Source organism: Hyaena hyaena, unplaced genomic scaffold (genome assembly GCF_003009895.1).
Source record: "Hyaena hyaena isolate Hyena2069 unplaced genomic scaffold, ASM300989v1 scaffold_396, whole genome shotgun sequence".
In the NCBI taxonomy this organism is placed as follows: domain Eukaryota; kingdom Metazoa; phylum Chordata; class Mammalia; order Carnivora; family Hyaenidae; genus Hyaena; species Hyaena hyaena.
This window is the reverse complement of record NW_024081027.1, coordinates 601143-615470: the sequence shown is the minus strand read 5'-3', so window position 1 is coordinate 615470 and position 14328 is coordinate 601143. Positions and strand designations below refer to the sequence as shown.

Below are 14328 nucleotides of genomic sequence, written 5' to 3'. Positions count from 1 at the left end.
TTTCTTGCAGGACTGATTTAGTGATCACGAACTCCTTTAATTTTTGTCTGGGAAACTTTTAATTTAATTGTCATTTTGAATGACAGCCTTGCTGGATAAAGAATTCTTGGCTGCATATCTTTCCAATTCAGCACATTGAATATGTCCTGCCACTCCTTTCTGGCCTGCCAGGTTTCGGTGCATAGGTCTGCTGCAAACCTAATTTATCTTCCCTTGTAGGTTAAGGACTATTTTTCCCTTGCTGCTGTCATGATTGTTTCCTTGCCTGAGTATTTTGTGAATTTGACTATGATATGCCTTGTGGATGGTCAGTTTTTGTTGAATCTAATGGGAGTCCTCTGTGCTTCCTGGATTTTGATGTCTGTGTCTTTCCCCAGGTTAGGGAAATTTTCTGTTATGATTTGCTCATATAACCCTTCTACCCATTTTTCTCTCTCTTCACCTTCCAGAAACCCTATGATTTTAATGTTCCTTTTTAATGAGTCACTCATTTCTCTAATGCTTAAATCAAACTTTTTGCCTTACTCTCTCTCTTTTTTTCTCCATTATTCTCCATAAGTTTGTCCTCTCTATCACTCATTTGCTGCTCTGCCTCATCCATCCTTGCCACCGTGGCATCCATTCAAATTTGCAGCTCAGTTATAGCATTTTTTATTTCATCCTGACTAGCTTTTACTTCTTTTATCTCTGAAAAAGGGATTCTAATCTATTTTATAACCCATCTTGCTTGTATTTGTGTTGGTTAAGTCCTTGGCTGTCATTTCTTTCTGCTCCTTCTTTTGGGGTGAATTCCTTTGTTTCATCATTTTGAAGGAAAAAAAGAATTAATGAGGCAAAAAAATTTTCAGTTAAAAAGTCAAAATTAAAAAATTAAAAACATACACACACGCACAAAATCAAATGATGCTAGATCCTAAGTGCTTCTTGGTCTGGGTGTTGAAAGGGGCTTGATAGATTAGAGAAAAAAGAAAAACGTTTGAAAATTTGAAAAAATGGATACAATGAAATAGAATAAAATGAGATAGTTGAGGTAAAATAGAATTTGAAAAATTTACAAAAAAATAGAATATAGTAGAAGAAATTAAAGAAAAATATTTTTAATAAAAATTGAAAATAAAAATAAATTTTTTCTCTTTCTGTATTCAAGAAAGAGAAACGAGGGGTGCCTGGGTGGCTTAGTCGGTTAAGCGTCCAACTTTCGCTTAGGTCATGATCTCGCGGTTTGTGGGTTCGAGCCCCGTGTCGGGCTCTGTGCTGACTGCCAGCTCAGAGCCTGGAGGCTGTTTCAGAGTCTGTGACTCCCTCTCTCTCTGACCCTCCCCTGCTCACTCACGCTGTCTCTCTCTCTCTCTCTCCCAGAAATAAATAAAACATTTAAAAATATTAAAAATGAAAAAGAAAAAGAAACGAAAAAGAAAAAAATTGAATAGATGGACCAGCGAACAGCCTGAAATATGATTGAAATTACATCGTTTTCCCATAGAAGTCAACCCATGAAGCACTTTATACTCCCTAAAACTAAGGAGGCTGAAGAGTCGCGTTCTGAAGAGAGAGGTTAAGCCAGGTGGGCGGGGCTTAGTGTAATGGCAACGTTCTCCACTAGATGGCGCTGCTTGGCTTACTGGGGTGGATTGTTGTGGCGTTTGTAGGCGTGTATGCGCATGCGCGGGAGGGAAGAAAATGGCGTCACCCAACTACCCAGACTCTGCTCTCCTAACTCTGTTCTCCTGGTTCAGTCGTGCACCTGTCCTTTGTCTCCGGCTTCCATCTACACCCTGCTTTTACACTGCCCGTGACCAAGCCATCAGGTTGCCAGGCGGCACATCCTTCCTGAGTTTTATCTCGGATGCGGCTGTGTTTCCCAACCCCTTGTAGGGAACTGTCGCTTTGACCCGCTCTGACCCTCGGCGGGAGGGTCTCACCGAGCCATGGCCGGTGCCAGCCGCACCCAGGAACGTGAACGGCCCGTGCTGCTGCCGATGCCCGGAGACTGCGGCGGGTGCCAGCCCGCCCCCCAGAAAAAGTTCCCGCGTTTCAGGGATTATGGAAAATCACAACACACACCTGGCACCAGGCTTCCCCCTTAACAACCTTGTTCCAGCACCAGTGAATGTGTTTCTGCAGGATCCGCTGGGACCTTTGCGTGTGGGGAGTCCTCCCAGCAGGGGACCCACCTCTCCCCGTGTGGCCTGAGGACTCCCACACTTCACTCTGCTCCTGGGGGTTCGCCCTTCCTGCCCGAGCACCGCCAGGTAAGGAGATGGCGGAGTTTCAGACTCTGCGTTCCCTGTTTGTAGAGTCTTAATGGCGTTTAAACCCTCTCCTTTCTCCTTCCTCCCTTTTTAGTTCAGTCCCTGCAGCTGTTTCCACTTTTTCATTTTCTCTCCAGCTGCTTATGGGGGGTGCTTTTCCTATACTCTCCCCCATCTCTGTCCGCTCTCCGCAAGCAAAAACAGCTCCCTGCCCTCCGGCTTCTCTCTCCCCCAGTTCACCTCTCCGCGCCGCGTACCTGCCGAGTTCTGTGGTTCAGGTTGTGCAGATTGTTGTGTGAATCCTCAAGTCAGTTTTCTGGGTGTGCAGGCTGCTTAGTGTTGATCTGGCTGCATTTCATGGACACGAGACGGAAAAACAACTTCTGTGCTGTTCCGCTGTCTTCTCACATGGTACATTTTATTTATTTTTTTTGAAAAGTTAAAAATTCCCTAATTTTTTATTGTTTTATTTATTTCTGAGAGAGAGAGAGAGAGAGACAGTGTGAGCAGGGTAGGGTCAGAGAGAGAGACACAGAATCTGAAATCGGCTCCAGGCTCTGAGCTGTCAGCACAGAGCCCGACGCGGGGCTCGAACCCACGAACCGTGAGATCATGACCTGAGCTGAAGTCGGATGCTCAACCGACTGAGCCACCCAGGTGCCCCAAAAATTCCCTAATTTTTTATTCCTGGTACCACTACAACAATTTAGAGGGCAGTATACCTGATGTAATGAAAAGAAAAAGCAACAACGGTTAAAAGACCTCAGGAATGTACATCTAATTGACACTACATTGCATTGATCAATAGCTGCACTTTTTGCAAACTGTGGCTATGAAAGTCCTGAACAAGAAGGGTTTCCTGGTTAAGCTGCGGTAACTTTTCGGACTATGGATCATAGTTTCTTCTGTGACAGATTTTTACAGTTCCTCTGATGCATTTGGGACAACTGCCTCAAAGTAACCTGCAGCCTTCCTGACACCTCCTTGCTCCCCTGCTAAGAACTGTAGCTCTTTTCTTCTGAAAAATTTTAGAACCTTCTGCTACCATATCCACCACTTCCACCACCAGACCCATAACCACCATCATAGGGACGGCCTGAGCTTCTTCCACCAAAGCTGCTCCCCTTCATGGGTCCATCATTTTTTTTAATGTTTTATTTATTTTTGAGAGAGAGAGAGAGGCAGTGTGGGCAGGGGAGGGTCAGAGAGAGAGGGAGACACAGAATCTGAACCAGGCTCCAGGCTCTGAGGTGTCAGCACAGAGCCCGATGCGGGGCTTGAACCTACAAACTGAGATTGTGACCTGAGCATAAGTCAGACGCTTAACCGACTGAGCGACCCAGGCGCCCCAGTGTGCCCCATTTTTCAAAATGTTCTCTTAAACTATCATCTGTAGTTTCAAAGCTCAAACCACCAATAAACAGTTTTCTCAACTGTTTCGGTTCCTTTGGATCATGGCCCTCTATTTTGAGACTGGACTCGCCTCTACCAACTCGAGTTCAGTATGGGACCACATGGTACATTTTAAATAAATAGAACAATGTTCATCAGTTATCCCCCAGTGAAGTTGGAAAACTATTTAAAGAATTAATAAAATGGTTGGGATGCCTGGGTGGCTCAGTCAGTTAAGTGTCCAGCTTCGGCTCAGGTCATGATCTCACGGTTCGTGGGTTCAAGCCCCGTGTCGGGCTCTGTGCTGACAGCTCAGAGCCTGGAGCCTGCTTCGGATTCTTTGTCTCCCTCTCTCTCTCTGCCCCTCCCCCATCTGTGCTCTGCCTCTCTCTGTCTCTCAGAAATAAATAAATGTAAAAAAAATTCTTTAATGGTTAAGAGGGTAAATTTTAGGTTATGTATTTTATCTTCATGTTTATAAAAAATGTGGAGGCCACAGTTCAACATCTGGGCTCATCCAAGCCTTGTCTGACCGCAGGGGAGTTCCCTACCTGCGGCCCCTGTCCCCAGAGGGGTGGGGCTGTCCAGCCCCAGTCCTCGGACACCGGTCCTCGGCCATCGTTGCTCCCCGCAGCGGCCCCAGAAGCGTGACGTCATGTCAGGTTCACCGAGGGCTCAGAGTTTTTCTCAGTTTTTGTTTCCTCTCTTGTTGGAGAGAAAAGTCTGGATGTTTCTGCGGCTTTAGGATGAAGAGTTGCGGGCTGCCGCTTCACATATCATGCATTGTGTGTACTTCTGACAGCTCACATCTCCAAAGTTCTAATGTTCTCTCTGCTGCCGGGAAGGGCAGCCTCGGCCACTGGTTCCTGGGAGGCCATTGGAGCGGCAGGGCTGGTCATACCTGGAACATAGGGCTTTGAAAGCCAAGGGGGCGGCGGCGTAGCACCTGCTGATGCCTTCTGATGCTGACCCGCTGGCACCCTCCCCTCTGGTTGAAGGGTATATAGGTTTCCCGTGGCTGCTGTGGCAAACTTGGTGGCTTTAAAGAAACACACATGTATTATCTTGCCATTCTGGAAGTCAGAAGTCTGCAGTGGCTTTTACTGGGCGAACACCAAGGCATCTTCCTTCCGGAAGGCCCAGAGGACAATCCCTTTCCTTGCATTTTCTACCTTCTAGAAGCTGCCTGCACTCCTTGCATTGTGGCTCCTTCCTCATCTTCAAAGCTGGCAGCTTAGTGCCTCCCTATCTCTCTCTCTCTGACTCCTGCCCCCCCTGTTCTGAGGACCCTTGCGACGACATTGGACCCCCAGGGAACCCAGGATCTACTCTCTTTTCCAGATCCTTAACTGAATCCCGTCGACAAACGTGTTTCCGCGTTAGGTAACCTATTCACAGGTCCTGGCAGTGAGGCTGTGGGCATCTTTGGGGGGGGCGCATTATTGAGCCCCCCACGTGAGCTTCGCTGATGGAGAAGAAACTTCACCATTAGCTCCAAGGAGTGAGCAAGACATGGACTCTGAGCTATGTGTCCAAGCTGTGCCTTTCACCCTGCAGACCTCGGTTCCCTCATCTTCAAAATGGGACAGGAAGTCTCTCTTTGCCTTTTGCAGGTGACCTTCCTGCAGAGATCAGGCGAAATCAAGCGGGTGGAAATATGCCATGTCCACATGGTCTGCCAAGACACAGGTGACCAGTGACCCGAGACTGAGGTCAGCACTGATTTCTGCAACATTTACTGATCACCTGTTGTGTATGTGGTGTTGATGACAGGAAGGCAAGCCGAAATAGACTCAGATCCTGCCCTCCTGTAGAGCCTGGGGGACCTTCATTCATCGAGTGCCTGCTGTATACCAGGGAGGGTTCTAGGTGCTGTGGGTTGGTGGGATAGAGCCGCAGACAAAGCACAGTTTCCTGGAATTCACATTCTGGTAGTGGTGGTTGCCACGGAAGCGGGTAGCTGGTGCCCCGCGACCTGGCTTAGGCTGGCGGGGTTGGGGGCGGGGGAGGGATGGGGACCAGGGGCGGCTTTCTCCATGGCAATGACACTTGCTCTGAGATTGCTCAGACAAGGGCGAGTTAAGCTGAGACAAACGAAGGGCAGGGTATCCTAACAACAGGAAACAGCACTAGCAAATGTGTGAGTTTGCGTGGCCAGAGCGGGAGGAACAGGGGAGATGGGGGGAGGGGCGATCTGTGGGGACATCCTTGCTGTTTTTAAGGTCAGCAGGGAGCCATCAAGGGCTTTTTGCAGAGGGCGATCGCACGTGGGCTGGGCAGGGATGGGGCCACTGGGCCAGGTGCAGATTAGTCCTGGCAGGGGAGTCGGCGCGTGGGCACCCACCGGCCACCTGCACCCCTTTCTCTGGGGTTCCTCTATCTGCCTAGCCTGTCTCCTCCCAACAGTCCCGTCCCCCTACCCCCAGCTGAGTCTTTCCTTGCAGCTCCTGCCCCGTCCCCCAAACTTCCAGGATGCCGTTAGTTCAGCCAACACCTATCAGGCATCTACGGTGTGCCGGGTGCATTACGTTTATCACCACGCTGAGTTCCTCCAATAATCCTAGACAAAGGCCTGAAGACCGGGGTCAGATGTGAAGACTGAAGCCCAGGGATCCAGTCTGTTAAATGCAGACTGGACCCAGGCACTCAAGCATCACTGACTCTCAGGATGCACACGTGGCCCTGGGTCTTCAGTGAGCATTTGCTGAATCAGTGGGTGAGTGAGTGAGTGGTGGACAAGTCCTGTGTGGCTGGGGGAGAGAAGGAGTGGAAGTTGCCCGTGGAGAGGTGAGCAGGACTGAGATTGAGCAGGACTGGATGACCCGAGGGTGGCAGGCAGCCAGGGAAGGCTCCAGGCCGGGAGCTGCACGATCCAATTTAAGTTTGAGGATCAAGTTGCTGATAAGGGTGGTGTTAATCATGTCTGTCGCTAGGGGGCACTCGCGTCTTCCTCGAGATTATCTCCGGAGCCGCGCTGCGCACATGGCGGGTATGGGAGCACTTGAACCGTGGCCAGATCGAATCAAAATGTTAGTGTAAATTACATGCCAGGTTCCGAAGGCTTCATGAGAGAAAAAGAATGCAACATGCCTCGTTCGTGCTTTTTAAAATATCGGTGACATGTTGAAATGATGGTGTTTGGGGCGCAGTGGGATAAATACATTATATTGTTAAAGTTACATTGGTTTGTTGTTGTTTACCTTTTTAAAAGTTTGTTTATTTATTCTTTAGTAATCTCTACACCCAGGGTGGGGCTCAGACTCATGGCCCCGAGATCAAAGTCACGTGCTTTTCCCATGGAGTTCGTCAGACTCCCCTTCACTTTCCTGTAATGTAAGACTATCTACGTGGGTCATGTTTATATTGTATTGGCCAGTGCTGGCTTAGAGAGAAGTTACTATTTTTAACTCTTATAAGGGGGCAAATTATCCTCTTAAAAAAAATTTTCTTTTTGAGAGAGAGAGAGTGTGTTAGTGGGGAAGGGGTGCTGAGGGACAAAGGATATGAGGAGGGCTCTGTGCTGTCAGCTCCGATTTAGGGCTCAAACTCATGAACCTGAGATTATGACTTGAGCCAAAGTCAGATGCTTAACTGACTGAGTCACCCAGACGCCCCCAGTTTACAGAGTTTATTCCTTCCACTACTAAAAAGAAACACTGCAATAGATATTTTTATACCTATACTTCTATGTGCTAATGATTCTGTTTCTTTTTTTATTAAAAAAATTTTTTATGTTTGTTTATTTTTGAGAGACAGAGCGTGAGTGGGGGAGGAGCAGAGAGAGACACACACACAGAATCCGAAGCAGGTTCCAAGCTCTGAGCTGTCAGCACAGAGCCCGATGCAGGGCTCAAACCCGTGAACCATGAGATCATGACCTGAGCTGAAGTCAGATGCCCAACCAACTGAGCCACCCAGGCGCCCCTCATGATTCTGTTTCTAAGGGGAAAATTTCTAGGAGGGAGATGTTAGGTGAAGGGCTTGTGTGTTTTTAATTTTAATAGATGTTGTCAGGTTCTTGACATTAACCAACCGATTCTAAAGTTTATACAGAAAGGCAAAGACCTAGAATAGCCAACACAGTACTAAAGAACCAAGTTGGGGAACTGATACTTGCCAATGTCAAGACTTTCTGTAAAGCCACGGTAATGAGGACTGTTGGCAGACAGACAGATCAATGAAACAACAGAGAATATGCAAGCAGACCTGCACAAGTCACTTGATCCTTGGCAAAGAAGTAGAGGCCATTCAATGGATAAAGGCCAGTCCTTTGGACAGATGGTGCTGGAAGAATTGGACGTCCATATGCGTTAAAATGAGTCTAGACACACACCTTCCACCTCCCACAAAAGTGAACCCAAAAGAATCAAAACGAGGTACCTGGAATTAGCAAATTCAGAAACAGAAAGTAGAATCGAGGTTACCAGAAGCTGGGGGAGAGAGGTGGGAGGAGCTATTGTTTAATGAGTACCATTTCCCTTTGCGATAATAAAAAGTTCTGGAAATAAACAATGGTTGCACAGCACCCTGAATGTACTGAATGCCACTGAGCTCTACACTTACAAAAGGCTAAAATGGTAAATTGTATCTTATATATATTTTAACACACACACACACACACACACACACACACACACACGATCATAGACCTCGATGTAAAATATAAATCCATAAAACTTCTAGAAGGAAACACAGGAAAAAATCTAGGTGATCTTGGGTTTGGCAATGAGTTATTAGATACAATGTTAAAAGCATAATCCAGGGGCGCCTGGGGGGCTCAGTAAGTTGAGCGTCCGACTTTGGCTCAGGTCATGATCTCACGGTTCGTGTGTTCGAGCCCTGTGTTGGGTTCTGTGCTGACAGCTCAGAGCCAGGAGCCTGCTTCGGATTCTGTGTCTCCCTCTCTCTCTGCCCCCCACACCCCTGCTCATGCTCTGTCTCTCAAAAAAATGAATAAACATTAAAAAAGTTTTTTTTTAATTTGTAAGTTAGATTGTGGGTAATTTATAGACTTTTTATGTCAACCCAACAAACTGTCTTTCCATTGCTAAAGATTTTGCTTCCCCTCCTTCGATGAGATCTAATAATTTTGTTTGTATTGTATCTGTGCTGGTTTCATTAAACTTGTTCACAGGTAGTTTGTCATTTATAAACGTGCTGTTCCCTCATTTCCAAGTCTTTCAGTACTGTATTTCCATTCTATGCACTCATCTTACTAAATTCTTGCTAAAAGCACTTGAGCAACAAAGAGAGTTCACCTTATCTCTTCTTTTCAAATGTCTTTTTTTTTTTTAAGTAGGCTCCACGCTCAGCACAGAGCCCAATATGGGGTTTGAACTCATGACCCTGAGATCAAGAACTAAGCTGAGATTAAAAGTCACATCCTTAACTGAGCCTCCCAGTTGCCACTCTTCTTTTCAAATGTCTTTTTTTTTTTTAAGTAGGCTCCACGCTCAGCACAGAGCCCAATATGGGGTTTGAACTCATGACCCTGAGATCAAGAACTAAGCTGAGATTAAAAGTCACATCCTTAACTGAGCCTCCCAGTTGCCACTCTTCTTTTCAAATGTCTTTTTTTTTTTTAAGTAGGCTCCACGCTCAGCACAGAGCCCAATATGGGGTTTGAACTCATGACCCTGAGATCAAGAACTAAGCTGAGATTAAAAGTCACATCCTTAACTGAGCCTCCCAGTTGCCACTCTTCTTTTCAAATGTCTTATTGTTTTCTTATCTTTCTGCATTTGTTGGAATCCCCAAAACAGAGTTAGATAACCACAGTAAAAGTCAGCATATTGGTCTGTTTTCTAATTAGCATTTAGGCCAATATTTACTGTTGATTTTAGGGGAGTTGCTTTTATTGCACTTAAGCAACATCTTTCTCTTTTAATCCTTTACTTTTTATTATTTAAGTATATTTATTTAAGTAATCTCTGTGCCCAACGTGGGGCTCACACTCATGACCCCCAAGATTAAGACTTGCTCTCTCCTCCGACTGAGCCAACCACAGGGCCTGCAATTTCTTTCTCTTTTAAAATTTTACTTCACTTTTATTAGAAATGGCTGCTGAATGTTATCAAATGCTTCTAGGTACATGCTAATAGGATCATGTGGTTTTTCTCATTTGATAGAATGGTTTTTATTGGATTTCTCTAGAATCTGGAAATAAAGCATGACCGTGTCAATGACAACCAAATGACAATATTTGGCAACACTCAGAATTTTGGTGTTTTTTTTTTAAGTTTATTTATTTATTTTGAGAGAGAGGGAAAGTGCGAGTAGGGGGGGACAGAGAGAGAAGGAGACACAGAATCCCAAGCTGACTGTGCACTGTCAGCGCAGAGCCTGACACGGGACTCGAACCCACGAACCACGAGATCACAACCTGAGCCGAAGTCAGATGCTTAACTAACTGACTGAGCCACCAGGTGCCCCAAATTACTCCATGTTCTCAAGTGAGATTGATCTGTACTCTCCTGTCCTGTCATTTAGAACTGAATTCATGGAATTGAACTCATAAAATGAAGTCATAGACGCATCAGGGGAGTTTTCTGTGTTTTTCTATGGCATGAGTGACCTACTCAGATGTTCTGCTTGGTTCAGTGATCAAAATGTGCATTTTTCTCAGCAATCATTCATTTCCTCTAGGTTTTTCCGAATGTTGCCGGAGCTGTGTGTAGATTCTCACATTTAACCGTTTACGCTTAAACTGCAACCTTATCTCCTTTTTTGTCTCCAATCTTGTTTGTTTTTCTGCTCTGACCTTTTAAAATTAGGGGCGCCTGGGTGGCTTAGTCGGTTAAGCGTCCGACTTTCGCTTGGGTCATGATCTCGCGGTTCGTGGGTTCGAGCCCCGCGTCGGGCTCTGTGCCGACTGCCAGCTCAGAGCCTGGAGCCTGCTCCAGATTCTGTGTCTCCCTCTCTCTCTGACCCTCCCCTGCTCACGCTGTCTCTCTCTCTCTCTCTCTCTCTCCTAGAAATCAATAAAACATTAAAAAAAAAAAAAGAATCTACGTTCTGACTTACCGTTTATTATCTTTTTTTTTTTAAATTTTTTTTTTAATGTTTTATTTATTTCTAGGAGAGAGAGAGAGAGAGAGAGACAGCGTGAGCAGGGAGGGTCAGAGAGAGAGGAAGTCACAGACTGAAACAGGCTCCANGAGTCACAGACTGAAACAGGCTCCAGGCTCTGAGCTGGCAGTCGGCACAGAGCCCGACGCGGGGCTCGAACCCACGAACCGCGAGATCATGACCTAAGCGAAAGTCGGACGCTTAACCTACTAAGCCACCCAGGCGCCCCAGCCTTTTATTATCTTTTTTCCTCTAGTTGATTCATTTCGGTTTTTTTACCCCCATCTCTAATCTATTCCATCTTCCTGTGTTCATTTTCAACCGTTGTCTCATTTGTTAAGCCAAGCACAAACTTCCTTCATTGTTGCGTTCTTTAATAATGGGGTAATTAAGGCTCCGGCCAATTCTCCAAGGTTAGTTTCAGGGATTTCTATATAAAATGTTCTTTTCAGGGGTGCCCAGCTAACTCAGTCGGTAGAGCGTGTGACTCTTGATCTCGGGGTTGTGAGTTCAAGCCCCACATTGGGTTTAGAGATTATTTAAAAATTAAATCCTTGGTGGGGGGGGAACAAAGGTGCTCTTTTCACTGTTTTCTAAATCGTTTTCAAGTTCCCTCTTGGCTCTGTCATTCAAGCCATTGCCCTTTGTCACCGCTGGTGGGTTTGGGGAAGGGAGGTTGGCGGGGGGGGGGGGGGGGGGGGGGGGGGGGGGGGGGGGGGGGGGGGGGGGGGGGCGGCATGACAAAGGTTCCAGGGGACAGGATCATTGTGCTCTTTTTTGTTGTTGTTGATTTGTTCTATCTCTTCCACTGGAGAATCCCAACCCTTGTAGAGAATTTGGTGTGTACTGTTTTCTTTGTTCCTGATGCTGCCAGATGAGCATTGTCCTACATGCGTGTGTTTTACACACTGACCCAGATAGTTTTGTGTTATCTTTAGCTCTTGCTTCTTCCTGTCTCCACTGGCATTTTGGGGTTTTTTTTTTTTTTTGGTTTGACTCAGAATTGGCATTTATTTATTTATTTTGTTCATTTTCTCGAAATCTAATTCGCATATCATAAAATCATTTATTTTTTGAATGCTTATTTATTTATTTTTGAGAAAGAGTTAGCATGAGCAGGGAAAGGGCAGAGAGAGGATCACAAGCAGGGTCCGCGCTGTCAGCGCAGAGCCAGATGTGGGGCTCGAACTCACCAACGGTGAGATCGTGACCTGAGGAGAGATCAAGAGTTGGATGCTCAATGACTGAGGCGTCCCTAAAATTTATCTTTCAAAGTGTGCAGTTCAGTGGTTTTTACTCTATTCACAAGGGTGTGCAACTATCACCACAATCCAATTCCGGAAAATTCTCACCACCCTGAAAAGAAAACGCATTCCCCTCTTTCCATCCTCTCTGAACCACTAATATGCTTTCTGTGTCTGTGGATTTGCCCACTGCAGACGTCTTGTATTAATGGAATCGTACAATGTGTACCCTTTTTTTTTTTTTTTTTTGAGAGAGAGACAGACAGAGTGCAAGTGGGGGAAGGAGCAGAGAGAGAGGGAGACACAGAATCTGAAACAGGCTCCAGGCTCTGAACTGTCAGCACAGAGCCTGACGCAGGGCTCGAACCCACAAACCGTGAGATCGTGACCTGAGCCGAAGTCGGATGCTTAACCGACTGAGCCTGCCTGGCGCCCATGCAGTGTGTGACTTCTGTGTCTGCCTGCTCTCACTCACTGCACTGTCCTCAAGACTCATGCACATTGAACCGTGTATCCGTACTTCTCACCCTTTCTTGCTGGATCGTATTTGCATGTAAGGAAGGATGGGCCACCTCTCTGTCCATCAGTCCAGGCATTTGGGGTGTTTCCACTTTTCAGTTATTATGAGGCGCTTTGTCACCCACATGGCTTGGCTGGGAGTCTGGTCTGTAATCTCCAGTTGCCCCCAGGACCCCTGTCTGTACATCTCCACCTCCACCACCCACTCCCCCAGCAGTGGAGCCCAGGCTCCGCCACACCCCCACCAAGCGAAATCATGACGCAATGAACTTGATTTTTCCTCTTCTTTTTTTTCAAACAGCATTCTGTTCTTACATTACTGATCGAATTGCTATATCTTCTGCTATTTCTCTGAAGATAGTAATTGTGGGGTTGTATTACTTTCTTTCTCCCTCACTTTGCATTAAAAAAAATGTTCCTGAGTTCGTTTGTTGGTTTTTCTGAGGTTTCTTCTTTTCATTTTGAAGTTTCCCCTAAATCGTGTATTTGCATGTGAGGCACAGGGGCTGAAATGATGGGAGGGGGTTCATGTTGGTGAAGAGTTTCGCGGAAGCAAAGCTCCTCCTCCCCACATGTCCGTCCCTTATAGATCTTTTCTCTGGGACCATTTGATGTCTCCAGAGAGGACTCCCAGTATCCTGGAGTAGGGGTGGAGGGAGGGGGGCGTACCCTTGATTTTTTTGATCCCAGCAGGGAGGGGGCTGGCAATATCCTTTAGTGCAGCAGCTTTCACCTCATCTGTTGTTGTTGTTGTTTTTTTTCCAGTTTATTTATTTATTTTTGAGAGAGAGCTAATGGGGGAGGTGCAGAGAAAAAGGGAGAGAGAGAATCCCAAGTAGGCTCCATGATCTCAGTATAGCGCTCTATGCGGGGCTCAATCCCATCTGTGACTCTGGGATCATGACCTGAGCCGAAATCAAGAGTCAGACACGTAACTGACTGAGCCACCCAGATGTCCCTCATCTTCTTTTTTTTAACAATCATATAGCACTCCATTACACAGCCAAAGTATTATATACTAACCAATATTCTATCGTTGGACATTTAGGTGGCTTCTGATTTATCACTGTTATTATAATATATATAACTGTATTTTTACACATAACTATATCATAATCATATTATTATAATTAGATATAGCCATATAACTCAATTACATCCATGTTTTATGTATATATAGAATATGTCAATATAATCATGTCGTATGTATGTAATATAGTATACGTATCTGTTATATATTACCGTAGAATCTATATATTATATATATTGCTAACACTTTAAGGCTTTAATTTTTTTCTTAAGATTGAAAGCTAAAAGCAAAATTTCTGGATCAAAGGCCATTTATTAAACTTTTGGATACATGTCATCGATTGCCTTCCAGAAACGTCCATCCCCAAATGGGCCAAGTGGGAGTTCTAGCAAGTGACCCCCACAGATCCCTGGAGGTCAAAAACACCCTGGGGAGAAAAATGAATGGAAGGTCTACAAGCAGCAGACAAAGTGGCCTGGCCGTGAGAGCAGCCCTGTGCTGGAGGCTGCGGGTGGCTGCGGGCGGGAAGTCAGCCCCGTCTGTCCCCCAGCCCCCAGCGGCCTCAGCCGACGATGCCCCCACCGATCCCTGGTAGATAATGTCATTGACAAATATTGACCCAAGCTTTCAGGGACGGAGTCGGCATGAAAAAAAATTTTTTAATGTTCATTTATTTTGGGGGGAGTGCGGAGGGGCAGAGAGAGGGAGACACAGAATCCGAAGCAGGCTCCAGGCTCTGAGCTGTCAGCACAGAGCCCGGCGCGGGGCTCGAGGACCAGTGGTCCTCCCTGGTGCGAGTAGTCCTCCCTGGTGCGAGTGGTCC

At 46.2% G+C, this 14328-nt stretch overlaps 1 long non-coding RNA gene across 1 annotated transcript in view; it reads left to right on the top strand.

Annotated features, from left to right (window-relative positions):
• Window positions 1–1741: 1741 nt before the first annotated feature.
• The window catches only part of LOC120244883, a 26896-nt gene continuing 14309 nt past the window's right edge, over window positions 1742–14328 (top strand). Inside the window, exons 1-2 of the long non-coding RNA XR_005531658.1 lie at window positions 1742–2252; window positions 5258–5356. This is a non-coding gene — a long non-coding RNA (uncharacterized LOC120244883). The remainder of the gene's footprint in view (window positions 2253–5257; window positions 5357–14328) is intronic.